Below are 23,302 nucleotides of genomic sequence, written 5' to 3' on the forward strand. Positions count from 1 at the left end.
GCGATGTAGCGTTGCTGACTACCTTCATTCGGAGCAGGTGCACATGTGGTACGTGAGGTTTGGTAGTTCGTCCACGCTTGCAAGTGCATGGTGGTTAAATGTCTAAGCATGCAACTGGTATTCAAATTTCTCAGATTTTTCCCTCGGCTAAAGGTCTTTGCGCACTTCTTACAGATAACTATTGCCTGATCATTAGGATTTTGTTCAAAAAAGTGCCACACTGCACTCTTCCTATTATGGAAGACATTTTGAGACCTTGCACGCTGTGCTAATTTGACCGTCTGGCCAAGCTGTCCTGCTACTCTTTTGCTTTTTGGACTGCTACGGTCCTGCCAGATAACAGCTGTTGCAATGTCGTTGCCTGCTGCAGATCCTCCTCCTCCTCTTCTGAGCTATTTTCAGCGGCACCCTCTTCCCCCAATGGATGCCAATCTGAGTCAACAACTGGGTCATCCATCACCTCCTCTTCAATTTCATGTGCACCTTCCTCTGTGTCACCGTGTAAGGTGGTATAGTATGCGGGAAGGGGCACCTGAGTTTCATCAGGGTCTGATTCTGCCTCAGTACACTGCGAGGACAATGCAGTGCTCTGAGTGAATGTACCAGCAGAAAAATCTAGCAGTAGCTGTGCATCAGTGCACTCCATGTCAGATTCATCTTGGACTGGGGAATTCACGATTTGACTTGCTATCCCAGGCATAGTATGTGAAAAGAGCTCCATGGAGTAATCGGTAGTGTGGCCTGCCACATCCTTCACTTTTGGTAGGGGTGAAGGACACAAGGAAAGGTGTTGTTCCTGACCAGGAGCCTCCAATGACGACTCAGTGCTTTTATTTTTTGAAACTTCAGAAGACGAGGCGAGAGAGCTGGAGGTTGTGTCAGCAATGTAAGCCAAAACTTGTTCCTGAAGCTCCGACTTTAAAAGTGGTTTACCTACTCCCAGAAAAGAGAGTCTTGGAGGCCTTGTGGAGCAGACGATGACGCAGGCTCAACACCTCCTGCCTTAGGTGCTATTGTGCTTTTGCCACTACCAACAGATGCAACACCACCACCACCACCATCGGGACCAGCTGGCAACCCCCGCCCACTTTCATGGCGTCTTCCACCACACTTGCTCATTTTTGTGAAAATGTACCCAAAATACCACCAGTATATGGTACTGTAAAACAAGGTAGAAGTTGTATCTACTATTGGTGAGAATTTGAATCTCACTATAGATTTGAGGACTCAGAACTATTGTCTCTGGCCCAGGAGAGATTACACCTCAATGTAACAGACTGAAATTGGATGGTGTATGACAAGGTGTAGGGTGTCTATAGGATTGGTGAGAATTTGAATCTCACTTTAGATTTGAGGACGCAGAACTATTGTCTCTGGCCCAGTAGAGATTACACATCAATGTAACAGGCTGAAATTGGATGGTGAATGACAAGGTGGAGGGTGTCTATAGGATTGGTGAGAATTTGAATCTCACTATAGATTTCAGGATGCAGAACTATTGTCTCTGGCCCAGTAGAGATTACACCTCAATGTAACAGACTGAAATTGGATGGTGTATGACAAGGTGTAGGGTGTCTATAGGATTGGTGAGAATTTGAATCTCACTGTAGATTTGAGGACGCAGAACTATTGTCTCAGGCCCAGTAGAGATTGCACCTCAATGTAACAGACTGAAATTGGAAAATTGGATGTTGTATGACAAGGTGTAGGGTGTCTATAGGATTGGTGAGAATTTGAATCTCACTAGAGATTTGAGGACGCTGACAATGATGCTCTCAGTCCAAGTATGGACGCAGGCAGCCTAATAAGCAGGACTGCTGCACAGTGCACACACAAAAGGGTGGAAAAATGAACCCTTGGTAACTGTGCAGAAAAGAGGAAGAAAAGTATTTTTGCTTTTAAAAAAGCAGTTTGCACAGCAGTGTGCAAACAGCAATGCAGCTATCAGGGAGCCTTATAAGACAGCCTAATAACCAACAGAGCTGATGCACAAAAATAGAGCCTCCCCTGTCACTGCACACAAAGTGTTGTGTTGTAAGTGGAAATCGCTAACAGCAGAAGCAGTTTTTTGGTTCTTCTTCCCTGCCTAACGCTCTCCCTACAGAATCAGCAGCAGCAGCAGCTCTCCCTATGCTATGATTGGCATAAGTAAGATGGCGGTCGGCGTTCACGCCCTTTTTATAGCCCCTGTAACGCCACACAAAGCCAGCCAATCACTTGCATGCCCTTCTCAAAGATGATGGTGACCGATGCCTATGTCATCGCGTTGCCCACAGTGTGTGTCCTCCATCATTGGCTGAAAAAGGGCACTGGAAGCATCTTTTGAAACGCGACTTTGGCGCTCTGGTCGCCGACCTCGTGACCGACCTCACGCTATGGTCGGGTTTCGTTTCATGAAACCCGACTTCAGCGAAAGGCGGCGACTTTTGAATATGACCGACCCGTTTCGCTTAACTCTACCACAGACTGTCCAGGAGCTCACTGATAACCTTACCATGGTCTTGGAGGAAATCCCAAAGGGCACTATCCACCATAATCAGGAGTGGATACAGGCAATGGAAGGGTATATACAATAGTGAGTCACATTTTGAATCTGTGTTGAAAACATGCAGCCCGTATTTTTTAGCTTTTTTACTTTAACCCCTTCACTACCAAGGGTGGTTTGCACGTTAACTACCGGGCCAATTTTTACAATTCTGACCACTGTACCTTTATGAGGTCATAACTCTGGAACGCTTTCATGGATCCTGGTGATTCTGACATTGTTTTCTCGTGACATATTGTACTTCATGTTAGTGGTAAAATTGCATTCAAATAACTTGCGTTTATTTGTGAAAAAAACGGAAATTTGGCGAAAATTTTGAAAATTTCGCAATTTTCCAACTTTGAATTTTTATGCCCTTAAATCACAGCGATACGGCACACAAAAAACTTAATACATAACATTTCCCACATGTTTACTTTACATCAGCACAATTTTGCAACCAAAATTTTTTTTTGCTAGGAAGTTATAAGGGTTAAAAATTGACCAGCGATTTCTCATTTTTGCAACACCATTTTATTTTTAGGGACCACTTCACATTTGAAGCCACTTTGAGGGGTCTATATGATAGAAAATACCCAAAAGTGACACCATTCTAAAAACTGCACCCCTCAAGGTGCTTAAAACCACATTCAAGAAGTTTATTAACCCTTTAGGTGCGTCACAGGAATTTTTTGAATATTAAAAAAAAAATGAACATTTAACTTTTTTTCACAAAAAAAATACTTCAGGTTCAATTTTCTTTATTTTACCAAGGGTAACAGGAGAAATTGGACTGCAAAAGTTATTGTGCAATTTGTCCTGACTACGCTGATACCTGATATGTGGGGGGGAACCACTGTTTCGGCGCATGGCAGAGCTCAGAATGGAAGGAGCGCCGTTTGACTTTTTCAATGCAAAATTGGCTGGAATTCAGATCGGACGCCATGTCACGTTTGGCGAGCCCCTGATGTACCTAAACAGTGGAAACCCCCCCAAGTGACCCCATTTTGGAAACTAGACCCCCCAAGGAACTTATCTAGATATGTGGTGAGAACTTTGAACCCACAAGGGCTTCACAGAAGTTTATAACGTACAGCGGTACAATTAAAAAATCATATTTTTTCCACAAAAATGATCTTTTCACCCACAATTTTTATTTTTCCAAGGGTAACAGGACCCTAAAAGTTATTGTGCAATTTGTCCTGAGTACGCTGATACCCCATATGTGGGTGTAAATGACTATTTGGGCGCATAGCAGAGCTCGGAAGGGAAGCAGCGCCATTTGACGTTTTTGGCTAGAATTGAGATCGGACACCATGTCGCGATTGGAAAACCCCTGATGTACCAAAACAGTGGAAACCCCCCACAAATGACACCATTTTGGAATCTAGACCCCCCAAGGAACTTATCTAGATGTGTGGTGAGAACTTTGAACCCCCAAGGGCTTCACAGAAGTTTATAACGTACAGCAGTACAATTAAAAAATCATATTTTTTCCACAAAAATGATCTTTTCACCCTCAATTCTTATTTTTCCAAAAGTAACAGGACCCTAAAAGATATTGTGCAATTTATCCTGAGTACGCTGATACCCCACATGTGGGTGTAAACCACTATTTGGGCGTATGGCAGAGCTCGGAAGGGAAGCAGCGCCATTTGACGTTTTTGGCTGGAATTGAGATCGGACACCATGTCGCATTAGGAAAGCCCCTGATGTACCAAAACAGTAGAAACCCCCCACAAATGACACCATTTTGGAAACTAGACCCCTCAAGGAACTTATCTAGATGTGTGGTGAGCACTTTGAACCCCCCAGTGCTTCACTGAAGTTTATAACGTCCGGGCGTGAAAATAAAAAAATCGTATTTTTTCCACAAACATGATCTTTTAGTCCCCATTTTTTTATTTTCCCAAGGGTAACAGGAGAAATTGGACCCCAAAAGTTGTTGTCCAATTTGTGCTGAGTACGCTGATACCTCATATGTGGGAGAAAACTACTGTATGGGCACACGTCAGGGCTCGGAAGGGAAGTAGTGACGTTTTGGAATGCAGACTTTGATGGAATGATCTGCGGGTGTCATGTTGCGTTTGGAGAGCCCCTGATGTACCTAAACAGTGGAAACCCCCCACAAGTGACCCCATTTTGGAAACTAGACCCCCTAATGAACTTATCTAGATGTGTGGTGAGCACTTTGAACCCCCCAGTGCTTCACAGAAGTTTATAACGACCGGGCGTGAAAATAAAAAAATCGTATTTTTTCCACAAACATGATCTTTTAGTCCCCATTTTTTTATTTTCCCAAGGGTAACAGGAGAAATTGGACCCCAAAAGTTGTTGTCCAATTTGTCCTGAGTACGCTGATACCTCATATGTGGGAGAAAACTACTGTATGGGCACACGTCGGGGCTCGGAAGGGAAGTAGTGACGTTTTGGAATGCAGACTTTGATGGAATGGTCTGCGGGTGTCATGTTGCGTTTGGAGAGCCCCTGATGTACCTAAACAGTGGAAACCCCCCACAAGTGACCCCATTTTGGAAACTAGACCCCCTAATGAACTTATCTAGATGTGTGGTGAGCACTTTGAACCCCCCAGTGCTTCACAGAAGTTTATAACGACCGGGCGTGAAAATAAAAATATCGTATTTTTTCAACAAACATCATCTTTTAGTCCCCATTTTTTTTATTTTCCCAAGGGTAACAGGAGAAATTGGACCCCAAAAGTTGTTGTCCAATTTGTCCTGAGTACGCTGATATCTCATATGTGGGAGAAAACTACTGTATGGGCACACGTCGGGGCTCGGAAGGGAAGTAGTGACGTTTTGGAATGCAGACTTTGATGGATTGGTATGCGGGTGTCATGTGCATTTGGAGAGCCCCTGATGTACCTAAACTATTGAAACTCCCCACAAGTGACCCCATTTTGGAAACTAGACCCCCCACGGAGCTTATCTAGATGTGTGGAGAGCACTTTGAACCCCCAAGTGCTTCACAGAAGTTTATAACGCCTGGGCGTGAAAATAAAAAAAACATTTTTTTCCGCAAAATTATATTTTTGCCCCCAATTTTTTATTTTCCTAAGGGTAACAGGAGAAATTGGACCCCAAAAGTTGTTGTCCAATTTGTCCTGAGTACGCTGATATCTCATATGTGGGAGAAAACTACTGTATGGGCACACGTCGGGGCTCGGAAGGGAAGTAGTGACGTTTTGGAATGCAGACTTTGATGGATTGGTATGCGGGTGTCATGTGCATTTGGAGAGCCCCTGATGTACCTAAACTATTGAAACTCCCCACAAGTGACCCCATTTTGGAAACTAGACCCCCCACGGAGCTTATCTAGATGTGTGGAGAGCACTTTGAACCCCCAAGTGCTTCACAGAAGTTTATAACGCCTGGGCGTGAAAATAAAAAAAACATTTTTTTCCGCAAAATTATATTTTTGCCCCCAATTTTTTATTTTCCTAAGGGTAACAGGAGAAATTGGACCCCAAAAGTTGTTTTGTAATTTGTCCTGAGTAGGCTGATACCCTACATGTGGGGGTAAAACACTGTTTGGGCACATGGCAGAGCTTGGAAGGGAAGGAGCACCATTTGACTTTTTCAACGCAGAATTGGCTGGAATTGAGATCAGACGCCATGTTGCCTTTGGAGAGCACCTGATGTGCCCAAACAGTGGAAACCCCCAATTATAACTCCAACCCTAACCTCAACACACCCCTAACCCTAATCTGAGCCCTATCCCTAACCCTATCCCTAGCCCTAACCCTAACCCTAGCCTTAACCCTAGCCCTAACCCTAGCCCTAACCCTAGCCCTAACCCTAGCCCTAACCCTACCCTAACCCTAGCGGGAAAATGGAAATAAATACATTTTCTTTTAGTTTTATTATTTTTCCCTAACTAAGGGGGTGATAACGGGGGGTTTGATTTACTATTTATGGCGGTTTTTATGTTTGGCGGCTGTCGCACGCTAAAAGACACTTTTTATTGTAAAAATAGTTTTTGCATCACCACATATTGTGAGCTATAATTTTTCCATATTTTGACCCACCGAGTCATGTGAGGTCTTTTTGCGGGACGAGTTGTCGTTTTTATTGGTACCATTTTCGGGCACGTGACATTTTTTGATCGCTTTTTATTCCGATTTTTGGGATGCAGAATGAACAAAAACCAGCTTTTCATGAATTTCTTTTGGGGGGTGCGTTTACACCGTTCCGCGTGCGGTAAAATTAATAACGCGTTTTTATTCTTCAGGTCAGTACGGTTACAGCGATACCTCATTTAGGTCTTTTTTTATGTTTTGTCGGTTTTTTGCAATGAAAACAATTTTATATAAAAAATAATTATTTTTGTATCGCTTTATTCTGCGAGCTATAACTTTTTTATTTTTTTGCGGATGATGCTGTATGGTGGATCGTTTTTTGCGGGACAAGATGACGTTTTCAGCGGTACCATGGATATTTATATGCGTCTTTTTGATCGCGCGTTATTACACTTTTTGTTCGGTGGTATGATAATAAATCATTATTTTTTGCTTCGTTTTTTATTTTTATTTTTTAAGGGGTTCGCTAAAGGGGTTAACTAATGGGACAGTTTTATAGGGCAGGTCATTACGGACGCGGCGATACCAAATATGTGTACTTTTATTGTTTTGTTTTTTTTTTATTTTCAAAAAATGGATTTATTGGGGAATATTTTTTTTTTTTTTAACTAATTTATTTAGCGATTTTTTTTAAATTATTTTTAACACTTTTTTTTTTTTTTTTTTTACTTTATTACCTTGTCCCAGGTGGGACATCACTGTCCTGTGACAGATCGCTGATCTGTCACATCACAGATCACTGTGACAGATCAGCGATCTGTCACAGGCACTGCTGCAGACTTCCTCATGCCTGCGCTTTGCAGGCACTGAGGAAGCCAGCTTCCTCAGGCCCCCGAAGGCCCCCGTCGCCATCTTGGATTCGGGGGCCTGGAGGAAGGGAGTCCCCCGCAGCAGCGCTGCACATTGCGCTGCCGTGGGGGGCTCAGGGAAGCAAGGAGGGAGCCCCCTCCCTGCCGATGCTTCCCTTTAACCCCCGGTACACCGCGATCGCGTTTGATCGCGGTGTGCAAGGGGTTAACGTGTCGGGGGCGGTCCGTGACCGCCCCTGACACATTGTGCCGGGTGTCAGCTATGATAATTAGCTGACACTCGGCCGCGATCAGCGGCGCTCACCACGTGGGCGCCGCTGATCGCGATGACGTAATATTCCGTCCATGGTAATTAGGTCCATGGACACATGGACGGAATATTACGTCAATTGTCGGTAAGGGGTTAATTTTCAAGATAATTTGGAATCCATATAATGTATACAGTGTATAGATGGCTGGCAGAGAAGCTGCAAAAGTGAATGATTCTTGGATTTAAATTTCTAGCTTTGTTTTTATTTTAGATGGAAATAGTTTGAACAATCAGCTCACCGAGATCACCCATATCTGTTCTTGTTTATAATATGACTAAAGCCTCATTCAATGTCCGTGTTTAAGGGCGTATGGGAAAAAATGGTACTGGTGTCATCAGTGTTTTTGTTTTTATCATCAGTGTGTCATCTGTGTTTTTCACAGACGGATAAAGAAATAGATAAATTACAAAGCTTCTCCTTTATTTTGCAATGTTAAACACGGACAGCACACAGATGGCACACCTAGTGTTTTACACGGATCCATAGACTTGTATTGGTAATTTTCATCCATGCTGCCAGAAAAAAATGGACACATGGTCTCTGTATGTTTTGCACGAACACACATGATCCTTTAACCCCTTCACTACCAAGTGTGGTTTGCTCGTTAACTCCCGGGCCAATTTTTACAATTCTGACCACTGTCCCTTTATGAGGTAAACGCTTCTATGGATCTCGGTGATTCTGACAATGTTTTCTCGTGACATATTGTACTTCATGTTAGTGGTAAAATTTCATTCATATAACATGTTTATTTGTGAAAAAAACAGAAATTTGGCGAAAAGTTTGAAAATTTCGCAATTTTCCAACTTTGAATTTTTATGCTCTTAAATCACAGAGATACGGCACACAAAAAACTTGATAAGTAACATTTCCCACATATTTACTTTACATCAGCACAATTTTGGAACAAAAATTTTTTTTTGTTATGAAGTTATAAGGGTTAAATGTTGACCAGCAATTTCTCATTTTTGCAACACCATTTTATTTTTAGGACCACATCACATTTGAAGCCACTTTGAGGGGCCTATATGATAGAAAATACCCAAAAGTGACACCATTCTAAAAACTGCACCCCTTAGGGTGCTCAAAACCACATTCAAGAAGTTTATTAACCCTTCAGGTGCTTCACAGGAATTTTTTGAATATTTGAAAAAAAAAATGAACATTTAACTTTTTTTCACAAAAAAATACTTCAGGTTCAATTTTTTTTATTTTACCAAGGGTAACAGGAGAAATTGGACTGCAAAAGTTATTGTGCAATTTGTCCTGAGTACGCTGATACCTGATATGTGGGGGGGAACCACTGTTTCGGTGCATTGCAGAGCTCAGAAGGGAAGGAGTGCCGTTTGACTTTTTCAATGCAAAATTGGCTGGAATTCAGATCGGACGCCATGTCACGTTTGGAGAGCCCCTTATGTACTTAAACAGTGGAAACCCCCCACAAGTGACCGCATTTTGGAAACTAGACCCCCCCAAGGAACTTATCTAGATGTGTTGAGAACTTTGAACCCCCAAGGGCTTCACAGAAGTTTATAATGTACAGCCGTACAATTAAAAAATCATATTTTTTCCACAAAAATGATCTTTTCACCCTCGATTCTTATTTTTCCAAGAGTAACAGGACCCTAAAAGTTATTGTGCAATTTGTCCTGAGTACGCTGATACCCCATACGTAGGTGTGAACGACTATTTGGGCGCTTGGCTGAGCTCGGAAGGGAAGCAGCGCCATTTGACGTTTTTGGCTGGAATTGAGATCGGACACCATGTCGCGTTTGGAAAGCCCCTGATGTACCAAAACAGTGGAAACCCCCCACAAATGACACCATTTTGGAAATTATACCCCCAAAGGAACTTATCTAGATGTGTGGTGAGACTTTGAACCCCCCATTGCTTCACAGAAGTTTATAATGCCCGGGCGTGAAAATAAAAAAATCATATTTTTTCCACAAACATGATCATTTAGTCCCCAATTTTTTTATTTTCCCAAGGGTACCAGGAGAAATTGGACCCCAAAAGGTGTTGTCCAATTTGTCCTGAGTATGCTGATACCTCATATGTGGGAGAAAACTACTGCATGGGCACACGTCGGGGCTCAGAAGGGAAGGAGTGACGTTTTGGAATGCAGACTTTGATGGAATGGTCTGCGGGTGTCATGTTGCCTTTGGAGAGCCCCTGATGTACCTAAACAGTGGAAACCCCCCACAAATGACCCCATTTTGGAAACTAGACCCCCCAAGGAACTTATCTAGATGTGTGGTGAGAACTTTGAACCCCCAAGGGCTTCACAGAAGTTTATAACGTACAGCCGTACAATTAAAAATCATATTTTTTCCACAAAAATGATCTTTTCACCCTCAATTCTTATTTTTCCAAGGGTAACAGGACCCTAAAAGTTATTGTGCAATTTGTCCTGAGTACGCGTATACCCCATATGTGGGGGTAAACCACTATTTGGGCGCATGGCAGAGCTTGGAAGGGAAGCAGCGCCATTTGACGTTTTTGGCTGGAATTGAGATCGGACACCATGTCGCGTTTGGAAAGCCCCTGATGTACCAAAACAGCGGAAACCCCACAGAAATGACACCATTTTGGAAACTAGACCCCCCAAGGAACTTATCTAGATGTGTGGTGAGCACTTTGAACCCCCCAGTACTTCACAGAAGTTTATAATGCCCGGGCGTGAAAATAAAAAAATCATATTTTTTCCACAAACATGATCATTTAGTCCCCAATTTTTTTATTTTCCCAAGGGTACCAGGAGAAATTGGACCCCAAAAGTTGTTGTCCAATTTGTCCTGAGTATGCTGATACCTCATATGTGGGAGAAAACTACTGCATGGGCACACGTCGGGGCTCAGAAGGGAAGGAGTGACGTTTTGGAATGCAGACTTTGATGGAATGGTCTGCGGGTGACATGTTGCCTTTGGAGAGCCCCTGATGTGCCTAAACAGTGGAAACCCCCCACAAAAGACACCATTTTGGAAACTAGACCCCCTAAGGAGCTTATCTAGATGTGTGGTGAGCACTTTGAACCCCCAAGGGCTTCACAGAAGTTTATAATGCCCGGGCATCAAAATAAAAAAATCGTATTTTTTCCACAAACATGATCATTTAGTCCCCAATTTTTTTATTTTCCCAAGGGTGCCAGGAGAAATTAGACCCCAAAAGTTGTTGTCCAATTTGTCCTGAGTACGCTGATACCTCATATGTGGGAGAAAACTACTGTATGGGCACACGTCGGAGCTTGGAAGGGAAGGAGTGACGTTTTGGAATGCAGACTTTGATGGAATGGTCTGCGGGTGTCATGTGCGTTTGGAGAGCCTCTGATGTGCCTAAACTATTCAAACTCCCCACAAGTGACACCATTTTGGAAACTAGATCCCCCACGGAACTTATCTAGATGTGTGGTGAGCACTTTGAACCCCCAAGTGCTTCACAGAAGTTTATAACGCCTGGGCGTGAAAATAAAAAAAATCATTTTTTTCCACAAAAATGATATTTTTGCCCCCAATTTTTTATTTTCCTAAGGGCAACAGGAGAAATTGGACCCCAAAAGTTGTTTTGCAATTTGTTCTGAGTAGGCTGATACCCCATATGTGGGGGTAAAACACTGTTTGGGCGCATGGCAGAGCTTGGAAGGGAAGGAGCACCATTTGACTTTTTCAACGCAGAATTGGCTGGAATTGAGATCAGATGCCATGTTGCGTTTGGAGAGCACATGATGTGCCCAAACAGTGGAAAACCCCCAATTCTAACTCCAACCCAACCCCAACTCACCCCTAACCCTAATCTCAGCCCTAGCCCTAACCCTAGCCCTAACCCTAACCCTAGCCCTAGCCCTAACTCTAATGGGAAAATGGAAATAAATACATTTTTTTTTATATTATTATGTTTCCCTAACTAAGGGGGTGTTAACGGGGGGTTTGATTTACTATTTATTGCGGTTTTTATATTTGGCAGCTGTCACACGCTAAAATACACTCACTGGCCACTTTATTAGGTACACCATGCTAGTAAGGGGTTGGACCCCCTTTTGCCTTCAGAACTGCCTCAATTCTTCGTGGCAGAGATTCAACAAGGTGCTGGAAGCATTCCTCAGAGATTTTGGACCATATTGACATGATGGCATCACACAGTTGGCGCAGATTTGTTGGCTGCACATCCCTGATGCGAATCTCCCGTTCCACCACATCCCAAAGATGCTCTATTGGATTGAGATCTGGTGACTGAGGAGGCCATTTGAGTACAGTAAACTCATTGTCATGAAACCAATCTGAGATGATTCGAGCTTTATGACATGGCGCATTATCCTGCTGAAAGTAGCCATCAGATGTTGGGTACATTGTGGTCATAAAGAGATGGACATGGTCAGCAACAATACTCAGGTAGGCTGTGGCGTTGCAACGATGCTCAATTGGTACCAAGGGGCCCAAAGAGTGCCCAGAAAAAATTCCCCACACCATGACACCACCACCACCAGCCTGAACCGTTGATACAAGGCAGGATGGATCCATGCTTTCATGTTGTTTACGCCAAATTCTGACCCTACCATCCGAATGTCGCAGCAGAAATCGAGACTCATCAGACCAGGCAACGTTTTTCCAATCTTCTACTGTCCAATTTCGATGAGCTTGTGCAAATTGTAGCCTCAGTTTCCTGTTCTTAGCTGAGAGGAGTGGTACCCAGTGTGGTCTTCTGCTGCTGTAGCCCATCTGCCTCAAAGTTCGACGCACTGTGCGTTCAGAGATGCTCTTCTGCCTACCTTGGTTGTAACGGGTGGCAATTTGAGTCACTGTTGCCTTTCTATCAGCTCGAACCAGTCTGCCCATTCTCCTCTGACCTCTGGCATCAACATGGCATTTCCGGCCACAGAACTGCCGCTCACTGGATTTTTTTTCTTTTTCGGACCATTCTCTGTAAACCCTAGAGATGGTTGTGCGTGAAAATCCCAGTAGATCAGCAGTTTCTGAAATTCTCAGACCAGCCCTTCTGGCACCAACAATCATGCCACGTTCAAAGGCACTCAAATCACCTTTCTTCCCCATACTGATGCTCGGTTTGAACTGCAGGAGATTGTCTTGACCATGTCTACATGCCTAAATGCACTGAGTTGCCGCCATGTGATTGGCTGATTAGAAATTAAGTCTTAACACACAGTTGGACAGGTGTACCTAATAAAGTGGCCAGTGAGTGTATGCTTTTTATTGTAAAAATAGTTTTTGCATCACCACATATTGAGAGCTATAATTTTTCCATATTTTGACCCACCTAGTCATGTGAGGTCTTATTTTTTGTGGGACGAGTTGACGTTTTTATTGATATAATTTTCGGGCACATGACATCTTTTGATCGCTTTTTATTCCGATTTTTGGGACGCAGAATGAACAAAAACCAGCGTTTCATGAAATTCTTTTGGGGGGTGCGTTTACACCGTTCTGCGTGCGGTAAAATTGATAAAGCAGTTTTATTCTTCGGGTCAGTATGGTTACAGCGATACCTCATTTAGGTCTTTTTTTATGTTTTGGCGGTTTTATGCAATGAAAACTATTTTATATAAAAAATAATTATTTTTGCATCGCTTTATTCTGCGAGCTATAACTTTTTAATTTTTTCACTGATGATGCTGTTTGGTGGCTCGTTTTTTGCGGGACAAGATGACGTTTTCAGCGGTTCCATGGATATTTATATGCGTCTTTTTGATTGCTCGTTGTTGCACTTTTTGTTCGGCGGTATGATAATAAATCATTATTTTTTGCTTCATTTTTTATTTTTATTTTTTAGGGGGTTTGCTAAAGGGGTTAACTAATGGGACAGTTTTATAGGGCGGGTCATTACGGACGCGGCGATACCAAATATGTGCACTTTTATTGTTTTTTTTTTATTTCCAAAAAATGAATTTGCAGGCACTGAGCAAGGCAGCTCCCTGCAGGCCCCCGAAGGTCCCCGGCGCCATCTTGGATCCGGGGACGAGCAGGGAAAGAGCCTCCCGCAGCAGCGCTGCACATTGCGCTGCTGTGGGGGGCTCAGGTAGGCACGGAGGGAGCCCCCTCCCTGCCGATGCTTCCCCTTAACCCCCGGTACACCGCGATCGTGTTTGATCACGGTGTGCAAGGGGGTAACGTGTCGGGGGCGGTCCGTGACCGCCGCTGACACATTGTGCCCGGTGTAAGCTGTGATAATCACCTGACACCCGGCTGCGATCAGCGGCGCTCACCACGTGAGCGCCGCTGATCGCACTAGATGTACTATTCCGTCCTTGGGACTTAGGTCCCAGTTCACATGATAAAAAGCACAGACATGTGATCGGCACCATACATTATAATAGAGACTTGTTGTATCTGTGAAAATAGCAGATAACACACCCACTGGAAACACACTCATCTGAATGAGTCCTAAAACACTATTCCCATCTTACATGTAAGGGGTATGCAAGGGTGGTGTGAGGAATGCCTTTAAACAGTTCAGATAATTTAGCCATTGGGACACTGATCAGATTTCACACATCGACTTCAGGTGTGGAGCTTCTTTCATGATCTTTTCTAGTCCAAAAAAAGTCCCCAAAGGTGGGACACTAATTTGCAAATTTGACTTACCCCACACTTCTACCGGGACCAGCGACCCTATTCCCTTACATCTCCTTCAGTACCTTACTCCAGCTGTCACCAACCACCTAAAATATTTAATCTCTCTCTCTCTTATCTCCTCCTTTAAGCATGCCAGTGTAAGAGGATGAGCCGAGGCAGAGTCGGCGGTTTCTGGTGCCCTGTAAGGCCGGAACTATCGGGGTTGTCACCACTGTTGCCGGGGGAGGGTTCTTCTGGGAGGGAAGGACCTTCAGGCTGGACAGCATAGGGCACGGGGAGTATAAAGAAGACTGAGTGCGGGAACGAGGATGACTTGGCGGGAAAGTGATAAGAGAAGGTTGACTCCCTCTCCGCTGCTCCAGCTGACAACTCCTTGCCACCCTTCCCAAAGAGTGTTGACCCCACAATTGACATTGACACTACTGAGTTATTGTCTGACCCTGTTCTTGTGGACAGTTCAGTTCTGCCTGTGGTGACTGATAATCTGACTTGCTGCTTTCCTAGGAACTTTCCCAGTGGACCATCCACTACAGCGGTCTGTGAGCGGGCACACGGCTCGCTTTCGGCGCCATCACTGAGGAATCCACACAGAGGACTGTTTAACTTCCTGTACAGTAAACCTTTGTTAGCCCCTTCTCTGCCTCCGGCTCTCCACTGCATTCAACGATCTCTCACTGTTTATGGGTCACCCTCCCAGGGCTGTGGGGTACTCGGTACCGGGCCGGCGTCAGTGGGATGTGTCACAGCAGCGGTGACCCGCTCCGTGGCTCTGGGCGCCCAAGTAATGGGGGAATGTAGTTAATGGAATGGAATAGTTTGTGACGCCACCTGTGGTGCTCGGCAAGGGAGGTGTTAAGCCGACGCTGCGGACAGATCCTCTGGGACAGATGGTATGATGCAGCAGTGATGGTATAGCCCTCCACAGGCACGGCTGATGTCCCAGGGCAGTGTAGTTGTAATGGTTGTGGAAAGGCGCAGGCAGTGTAAAGGATGGTACCCAGATGTAGCGGTGCTGAGCAGGTTGGCGCAAGAATGAATGGAGGACACCGAGGCTTGCAGTTCCAAAGCTTTACTCACAGTCTGCGGTACACAAGGGTGCCTGCCTCCGAGCCGTGTCCTCTGGATCAGAGACTCAACCAACCTCCAGGCCACATGGAAAGCTCCTCTCCAACACTCCGCCAACATGTACCTCTCCTGAATGACCAGTACCGTGGTACTCTGGAGTTCCTCTTGTCAGATGTTGCCAAGAACTCGTATGGCAGACAGCTGTAGCCTCTACTCCTAAGTCCCGGCTCTCTATCCGTGTTGCTGTTGTGCCCCAAGTCTTAGATGGGAATAGTGCATTTACAGCCAACTACTCCACCGGTGTCTGCTGCAGAACCATAAGTGTCCATACAAAATCGGGGACCGGGCCCCGGCCTTGCGCTTAGAACCTATAGGTAGGGTTTCTCTTCCAACCCACGTCCTCTCTGTTCTCCTACTCCTTCATTCCGTATTTGTCCTTCTCTCTCTTATGGAAGCTTAGGTTGCAGTTCTACGTCTTTCTCCTTCTTTCCCTTTCCCGTGCCAGCTGGCTCAGATCACTGAGGCAGCTGCAGCACTCCTTCCTCCATCCCTTCTTCCAGGGATCCTCACTCCTGTCTGAGTGACTTCTTACCCACCTGACCTTCTGCCAGACTGAACCTCTAATCCGACATTTTCCCACTCTTTTATATATCTCAACTCCACCCACCTCCCAGCACATCCAGTGTTCCAAGCAGGGAACCACCAGAGGTGCTCTGCTACTCTCTAAGCACTGAGCCGCAATGTGGTTGTGCAGAACTACCCTGTTGTGTGGGGTGCGAGTGTTAGAGTGTGGAAAGGAGTTCCCACCTTACCTGGATGGTGGGGCACTACACCTTAGGAGAAGGTGCAGTACCTCTGTGGCGACTGAGCCTCAGGGGCGCCACATTTACATATTGGCATAGTCAGCAGGATGCATTCTGATAGCACGGAGGCGGCAGAACAGGCGATTGGGCCCAGAACCAGTATCTCTCTGGGGTCCATGCTGAGTAACTTGCCGCAATTTACGGGGTCTAATACTATGTTGTGGAGTTGGACAGAACGTATGAGGGATTTGATGAGAATTCACCCTATGACCCCCGGATTAGAGGCAGAGGTGGCCATTATGGCTTTGGACGGGGAGGCTTGAGACTCCGAAGTGCTGCGTATTCCCCGAGACCGTGATACATTTACTAAAGTGCTCTAAATCCTTGAGGCGACTCATGGTGACCCCAGTGACATAAGGGAACTTAGGACGCGCCTGTTTAGCTGTATGCAAAGAGAGGGGAGACGGTTATATATGAATGCCCTACAAGAACTGCACTCCGCCATTGTCAGAAAAGACGGGATAGGGCTGACCGATTTTGTACTGCGTGACTTGTTGGTGACTGACCTGCAAGACACCCTGACCAAGCAGACCCTGAGAGAGCGGTTGTGGACAAACCCTCGCATCACTTTTTCTGACATAGGGAGAGAGGCCCGCTCACGTGAACAGGAACAGGAGGTGACAGTCCCGGTAGGGAAGGTCCAGAGTGGTGAAGCAGCAGAACAGTCGATAGCTGAACCCCAATGGGTAGAAGAGATGAGGAAAGAACTGTTGAATACTCAAGGGGAGCTGGCTCAGATGAAAGAGAGAGCTGAGGCTGGCCAGTGCACCAGTGCACCGCCGGAAGCCAAGGCGAAGCCAATGTCCAGAATGAGGCCTGTGGAGAAATAGGACACATGGCTAGGGAATGTCTGCGACGGTCCGCCTCCCGCCCATGCTGCCCATTAAACTAAAAAGCTCCGAGCCTGGGGGACGTAGCCCGGAGCCAGAATGGAAAGGAAGGAGTAGTGAAAGTTCCACAAATCTGGTGTTTACGTGCCCGCTGGTCTTGGCTGAGTTTGATGGCCGGGCCGTTCGCTGCCGGGTGGATACCAGGTCTCAAGTGACCACGATGCCGGAAGCATATTTCTGTCAGCACTTCCAAGAGACTCTCCTACCTGAAAGGGCCCGGTAGTAAAACTGATGGTGGCAAATCACCTGCCCATCCCAGTCGCAGGGGTGGTGTGGATGCAGGTCCCCTTGTGTGGGAAGGATCTTGGGTGGAGGGGTATCATGCTGACCCAGAGAGAGGCTGGCCACGGTCATATCGTTACACTTGGGATGAATATCTTGAAAGAGTTCGGAAAACTGTTGAGTCATGAGCCATCCCACTTGGAGCCAACACACCCCCCGGCGCTGGGTGTTCCAACAGTTAATCCGCACCGCCCGGGTGCAGGAGTTCTCTAGTCAAAGGGAAACATTAGGAAAAGTGGTAGTACCGGCCTCAACTCAACTCATCCTACCACCAGGACAGACCGTGCTAACCCCGCCCATCCGGGCACATGCCCTGCTGGAGGAAGTGTAAGTCCAATTGGAACCTTCGGTAGTGGAACAACTGCCTGCAGGACTCTTGGTGGCCCGAAAGTTGGCCGTGGTACTAGAAAGGATGGTGTTTGTACTCTGCGTGAATTTAACAGACCAGGAGATTGTCGTCCCCCAAAGGGGTGAAGTCGCGCAGGTAGTAGGCATACCCCAGGTCATACAGCTGGCGTTAAATTCGGAGGACCCATGGTTGGTAAAAGTCACTACTTCCCCGATGGCCGAATCACAATACATCCAAGAGGGTCGGCACATTCTGGAACAGATGCGTGCTGAATTTCTGAACTCACGCCCACCCAAGTGCACCAAGTAGAAGCGTTACTGGGACGATATCAGTCCGTTTTTTCGCGAATCATGAAGATGACTTTGGTTGCACCATGGCGATCACTCACGAGATACCTACGGGGGATACAGCACCCATTCGAGAACGATATCAGCAGATACCCCCCTAACTATATCAGGACGTGAGAGAAATGCTCGGTCACATGTTGCAAGCAGGTGTCATTAGGGAGAGCCAGAGTCCGTAGGCAGCTCCCATCGTGCTGGTGCGGAAGAAGGATGGGTCACTGCTGTTCTGTGTGGACTATCGCAAGCTTAATGCCTGTTCCGTGCGGGATTCATACCCTCTGCCCCGGATTGAGGAGTCTCTGTCCCCGTGGGGAAAGGCCAAATTCTTCTCGACGCTGGATCTCGCCAGTGGCTACTTGCAAGTGTTCATGTCGGAAAAGGATCGGGCGAAAACGGCCTTCATACTCCCCATGGGTCTTTTTGAATTTAACAGGATGCCGTTCGGCCTGGCCAATGCCCCAATACGTTCCAATGACTGATGGAGAGGTGTCTAGGTGACTTGAATTTTTAGGCCACGCTTATCTATCTGGATGACAACATCATATATGTGGCCTCGTTCGAAGATCATCTACGGAGACTAGAGCAAGTGTTGAGCCGTCTGCAGAAGTATTGGCTAAAAGTGAAACCCTAAAAATGCCACTTGTTCCGGACTCAGATCGAGTACCTCGGTCATGTTGTTTCCGCCTAGGGAGTGAAGCCATCGCTGGAGAAAATTGCAGTGTTTCGAGATTGGCCAACCCCAGAGAAGGTAAAGGATGTCTGGGTGTTCCTGGGATTGACGGCTTACTACCGTCGCTTCATGAAGAACTTTGCCCGGGTGGTACAACCGTTACTTGAACTCCTGAAAGGGGTACCCTCAGATGCCAAGGGTCGAACCATCCATTGGGAGAAGAGGCAAAAGAAGGCGTTTTGTGACTTGAAGAGCACGCTGACTGAAGCTCTGATACTGGCTTATGTGGACTTCTCTGTACGGTTCATTCTCCAGACTGACGGTAGCTTGCACAGACTTGGGGCTGTGTTGTCGCAGGTGTAGGATGGAAGAGAGAGGGTGATTGCTTACGCTAGCTGGTCCCTTCATGATTCCGAATGCAATCTGGATAACTACAGTTCTGTCAAGCTGGAGTTGCTGTCGTTGGTGTGGGCCATGACGGAGAAATTCGCAGAATACCTATTCGGCTTGGAGGTGCTGGTGTGCACTGATAACAACCCAATAGTGCATCTGGAAAATGCCAAGTTAGGGGCCTTGGAGCAATGATGGGTGGCCCGGATGGCGAAGTTCCGATACAGAATCGCCTATAAAAGGGGGTGTAGAACACCCATGCTGACGCCTTATCCAGAGCAAGACATGCACCGCCAGGAAAGAGTAAGGATGAGATGTTAGAGGAAGAGGAGGTTCCAAAAGACCGCTGGGACAGTGGCAGATACTCTGGGTCAAGTACAAGCCCTCCATCATGAAGGAATGTTGGGAAAATCTAGGGACGAGTAGGTTCGGTTGCAGCAAGAGGATCGCAAACTTGCTCTGTTCAGACAGTGGGTGACACTAAAGAAGCTGCCTAATCAAGAACATCGGAGTGCTCTTACTCCAGAAGCATTAAAAATGCTCCAGCAGTGGGAGCGTCTCCAGATGAGAAACGGGCTGTTATATCAGAAGGTCCAACTACAGAGGGAACTTGGCGCTTCCTGGCAAGTAGTGATTCCCGAGACGGTGCTGTCTGCTGTGGTCACCGAAGCTCACAAAAAAGGGGCCCACTTCTGTCTTGAAAAAACATTCCAGTGGTTACAGCAGTTTGTTTACCACCCTCGGCTAAGAGCAGCAGTTGAGGAAGCTTGTAGACTCTGTCGGGCTTGTGAATTGGACAAATACCCAGAACACTGAGCTCCTACTCAGACGATAGTAATCTCAGCTCCGCTGGAACTGTTGACCATCGACTACTTGACTATCGGGCCGACCCACCAGGGATATGACCACTGTCTAGGGATGATAGATCACTTCACGAAGTTTGCGGTAATGACACCCACCCGTGACCAAATGGCTGAGTCCGCTGGGCACGCCATTTGCAAATATTTTATCCAGGTGTATGGATGCCCACAACGGATCCATTCTAGTCAAGGAGCTTGTTTCTTGGGGAAAGTAATGGATGAGCTACAGCGGATCTATCAGTTTGACAGGTCGCACACCACACCGTACCATCCTCAGGGAAATGGGGCCTGTGAGCGTGTTAGCTGTACTCTAATCCAGATACTGAGGACCCTGGAAGACAAAAGGAAGGCTAGGTGGCCAGAGAATGTCTCTGAACTCATGTGGATCTATAACAATCGGGTCCATCAAACCACACCTTACTTCTTGTTGTTCGGGCGAACGGGAAAAGAAGTCACGGAGCTGGATCCAGGGGAGGACTACCCATGGACGGGGGTGTCTACCTGGGTCTGAGAACATTGCCACCGTCTACAGACCTTACATCATCAGCACCCTGAGAAGCTTCCTCTGTGGGGGACAGATCTTCCGGTTGGTGATCGAGTGTTGGTACGGGAGAAGCGTCCCCATGACAAGATGGAAAACTGGTTGGAGAGTAGGCAATACAGAGTGAAGCATCGGGTCGGTATGGAAGGACCTATGTGTGAGATCTACCCAGAAGGGGAAGAGGATGTGCCCACCAGAATGGTACACAGGAGTATGCTCCGGCCATGCCTCTCCAAATAAAGGGAAGAAACCCCTGATGCTCCTAAAGAGGTGTCTCCCGTAGCTATAGAGGATGACAAAGAAAAAAGTCGTTTGAAACCATCTGAAAATACGTCTGTTAATCCGGGCCCTGGGACCCTGGAAGAAGACATTGCGGCAGGTGCAGATCTATCTTTGCCTCCACTAGAAGACTCCACTATTCCTTCCAATCTACATCGCTCCGAATGGATAGCGGCTGGACAACCCCCCCAATCGTTATAATCAGGACCAGTATATTTGGCGGCAAACCACTGGAACAGTTAATCAGCTCTATAATAATGTTCAGAATGCCTCGCCCGTGGAATGGCGAGTGAAAAGAGAGGGGGGTGTAAGAGGATGAGCCGAGGCAGAGTCAGCGGTTTCCGGTGCCTTTTAAGGCCAGAGCTATCGGGGCTGTCACCACTGTTGCCGGGGGAGGGTTCTTCTGGGAGGGAAGGACCTTCACGCTGGACAGCATGGGGCGCGGGGAGTATAAAGAGGACTGAGCGTGGGAATGAGGGAGACTTGGCGGGAAAGCGACAAGAGAAGATCGACTCCCTCTCCGCTGCTCCAGCTGACAACTCCACACCCTTCCCACAGAGTGTTGACCCCACAATTGACTTTGAAGCTATTGAGTTATCGTCTGACTCTGTTCTTGTGGACAGTTGAGTCAAGCCTGTGGTGACTGATAATCTGACTTGCTGCTTTCTTAGAAACTATCCCAGAGGACTGTCCACTACCGTGGTTTGTGAGCGGGCACACAGCTCGCGTTCAGCACCGTCATTGAGGAATCCACACAGAGGACTGTTTCTTCAACCCATCGTACTCAAGCCAGCCAGGACCGGATCCATCAGCATCATTGGAAGACAGTGCTTCTCGTTCCTCCGTAATAGAGCCAGAGACTTTTTTCACAATTTGCGACACTGTCAGGAGATTTTCCAGCCTTTCCCCTGCAAGGACTGCAAGCGATAAGTTACCCCGTTTATGCATATCTTTCTATCGTGCATTCTGGTTGTGCTTGATAACCGTAGTTTATGCTGTTAGTCTTGCCTACCTGCGTGGAGTATTTCTTGCTTAACTTCATGTACAGTAAATCTTTATTAACCCCTTCTCTGCCTCCGGCTCTCCACTGCATTAAACGATCTCTCACTGTTTACTCCAGCTTACTCCCATTAGTGAAACCCCTTAAATTAACACCTACAACTCCAAAATTTTACACAAAAACCCTCATCTAATTACTAGTGATAGACAAAAAAAAACATGAAATGAAATGGTTAACTATATGTAAAACATGTATCATTTCATGTAGGTAGGGGAATGAATTTACAGAAGTCGGCAAATGTTACAGTGGCTATTCTGCTATGAAGAACTGCATGAATTATATATATATATATATATATATATATATATATATATTGTATTCTATGTGTCAATATCTATTCTTTCGTTTCTTTATTTAACCGGTCAGTGTGATTTTACTGTACTGCTAAATGAATTGCCGGCTTTTTGTAAAGGACACCGGGTGCGATTTTATTGCAACTCACATATCTGGTCCGTTTGTAATCCGTTTATCGCCCCCATAGACTTGCATTGGCGAGTCCGATCAGAAAATCGGTGACAATCGCAGCATGCTGCAATTGTCTCGGTCCGAGGAAACGTTCAGAAAAAAAATCGGATGATGGGAGCTGCCCCATAGAATAACATTGGGACGAATGCAATGCGATTTTTTATTGCATTGCATTCGTCCGATTTAATCGCTAGTGTGACTCCAGCCTAAGCGCAAAAAACACAGCAAAAATGCAGCAAAAAACAGTAAAAAACAATCTATCAGGTTTTGCTTTGTTTAACCCCTTAACGTCCAAGGACGGACATAGTCCGTCTTGGCAGGATGTCAGTTCCTGCACCATGACGGACTATGTCCGTCTTGCATTTAAAACTGTCACTGCGTGTAAACACGCAGTGACAGTTCCGTGCCACCAGTTGTCACTGACAGTTGAGATAGATGAATTTATTGAAGTCACCACAGCAGTAATAAAGTGTCAAGGTAACATTTCGACCCTATATAGGGTCTTTATCAATCCTCACTTTAAGTAGAATAAAGGATTAAAGAAGAGAGGCCACAGCAGAGTGATACAAAGGCTCCAAAGAAGGGCTATGAGCAATATAGGAGGATCCGGCAGGGCACAAAAAGGGACAAAAGTCCTGGTGAGAGCTGAGGGTACTGGGCAAAAGGCGCCTGTATAGGGTTGAAACGTTACCTTGACACTTTATTACTGCTGTGGTGACTTCAATAAATTCATCTATGTTAAGCATTTGAAAATCCATATCTTGAGTGCGGTTGTTTCTTCATATTTATGACTTTCACTGGACTAGTTCTAGGTTCAGCCTGCACCTGCTCTGCATCAAACAGAGTTCACGCCTTTTTTCTATAATTACTGACAGCTGAGAGACACTGGAAGATGTGCGGGGACCCTTGCCATCGGT

The sequence above is a fragment of the Dendrobates tinctorius genome, unplaced genomic scaffold (genome assembly GCF_039654945.1).
Source record: "Dendrobates tinctorius isolate UK_male_01 unplaced genomic scaffold, ASM3965494v1 ptg000065l, whole genome shotgun sequence".
Classification (NCBI taxonomy): Eukaryota; Metazoa; Chordata; class Amphibia; order Anura; family Dendrobatidae; genus Dendrobates; species Dendrobates tinctorius.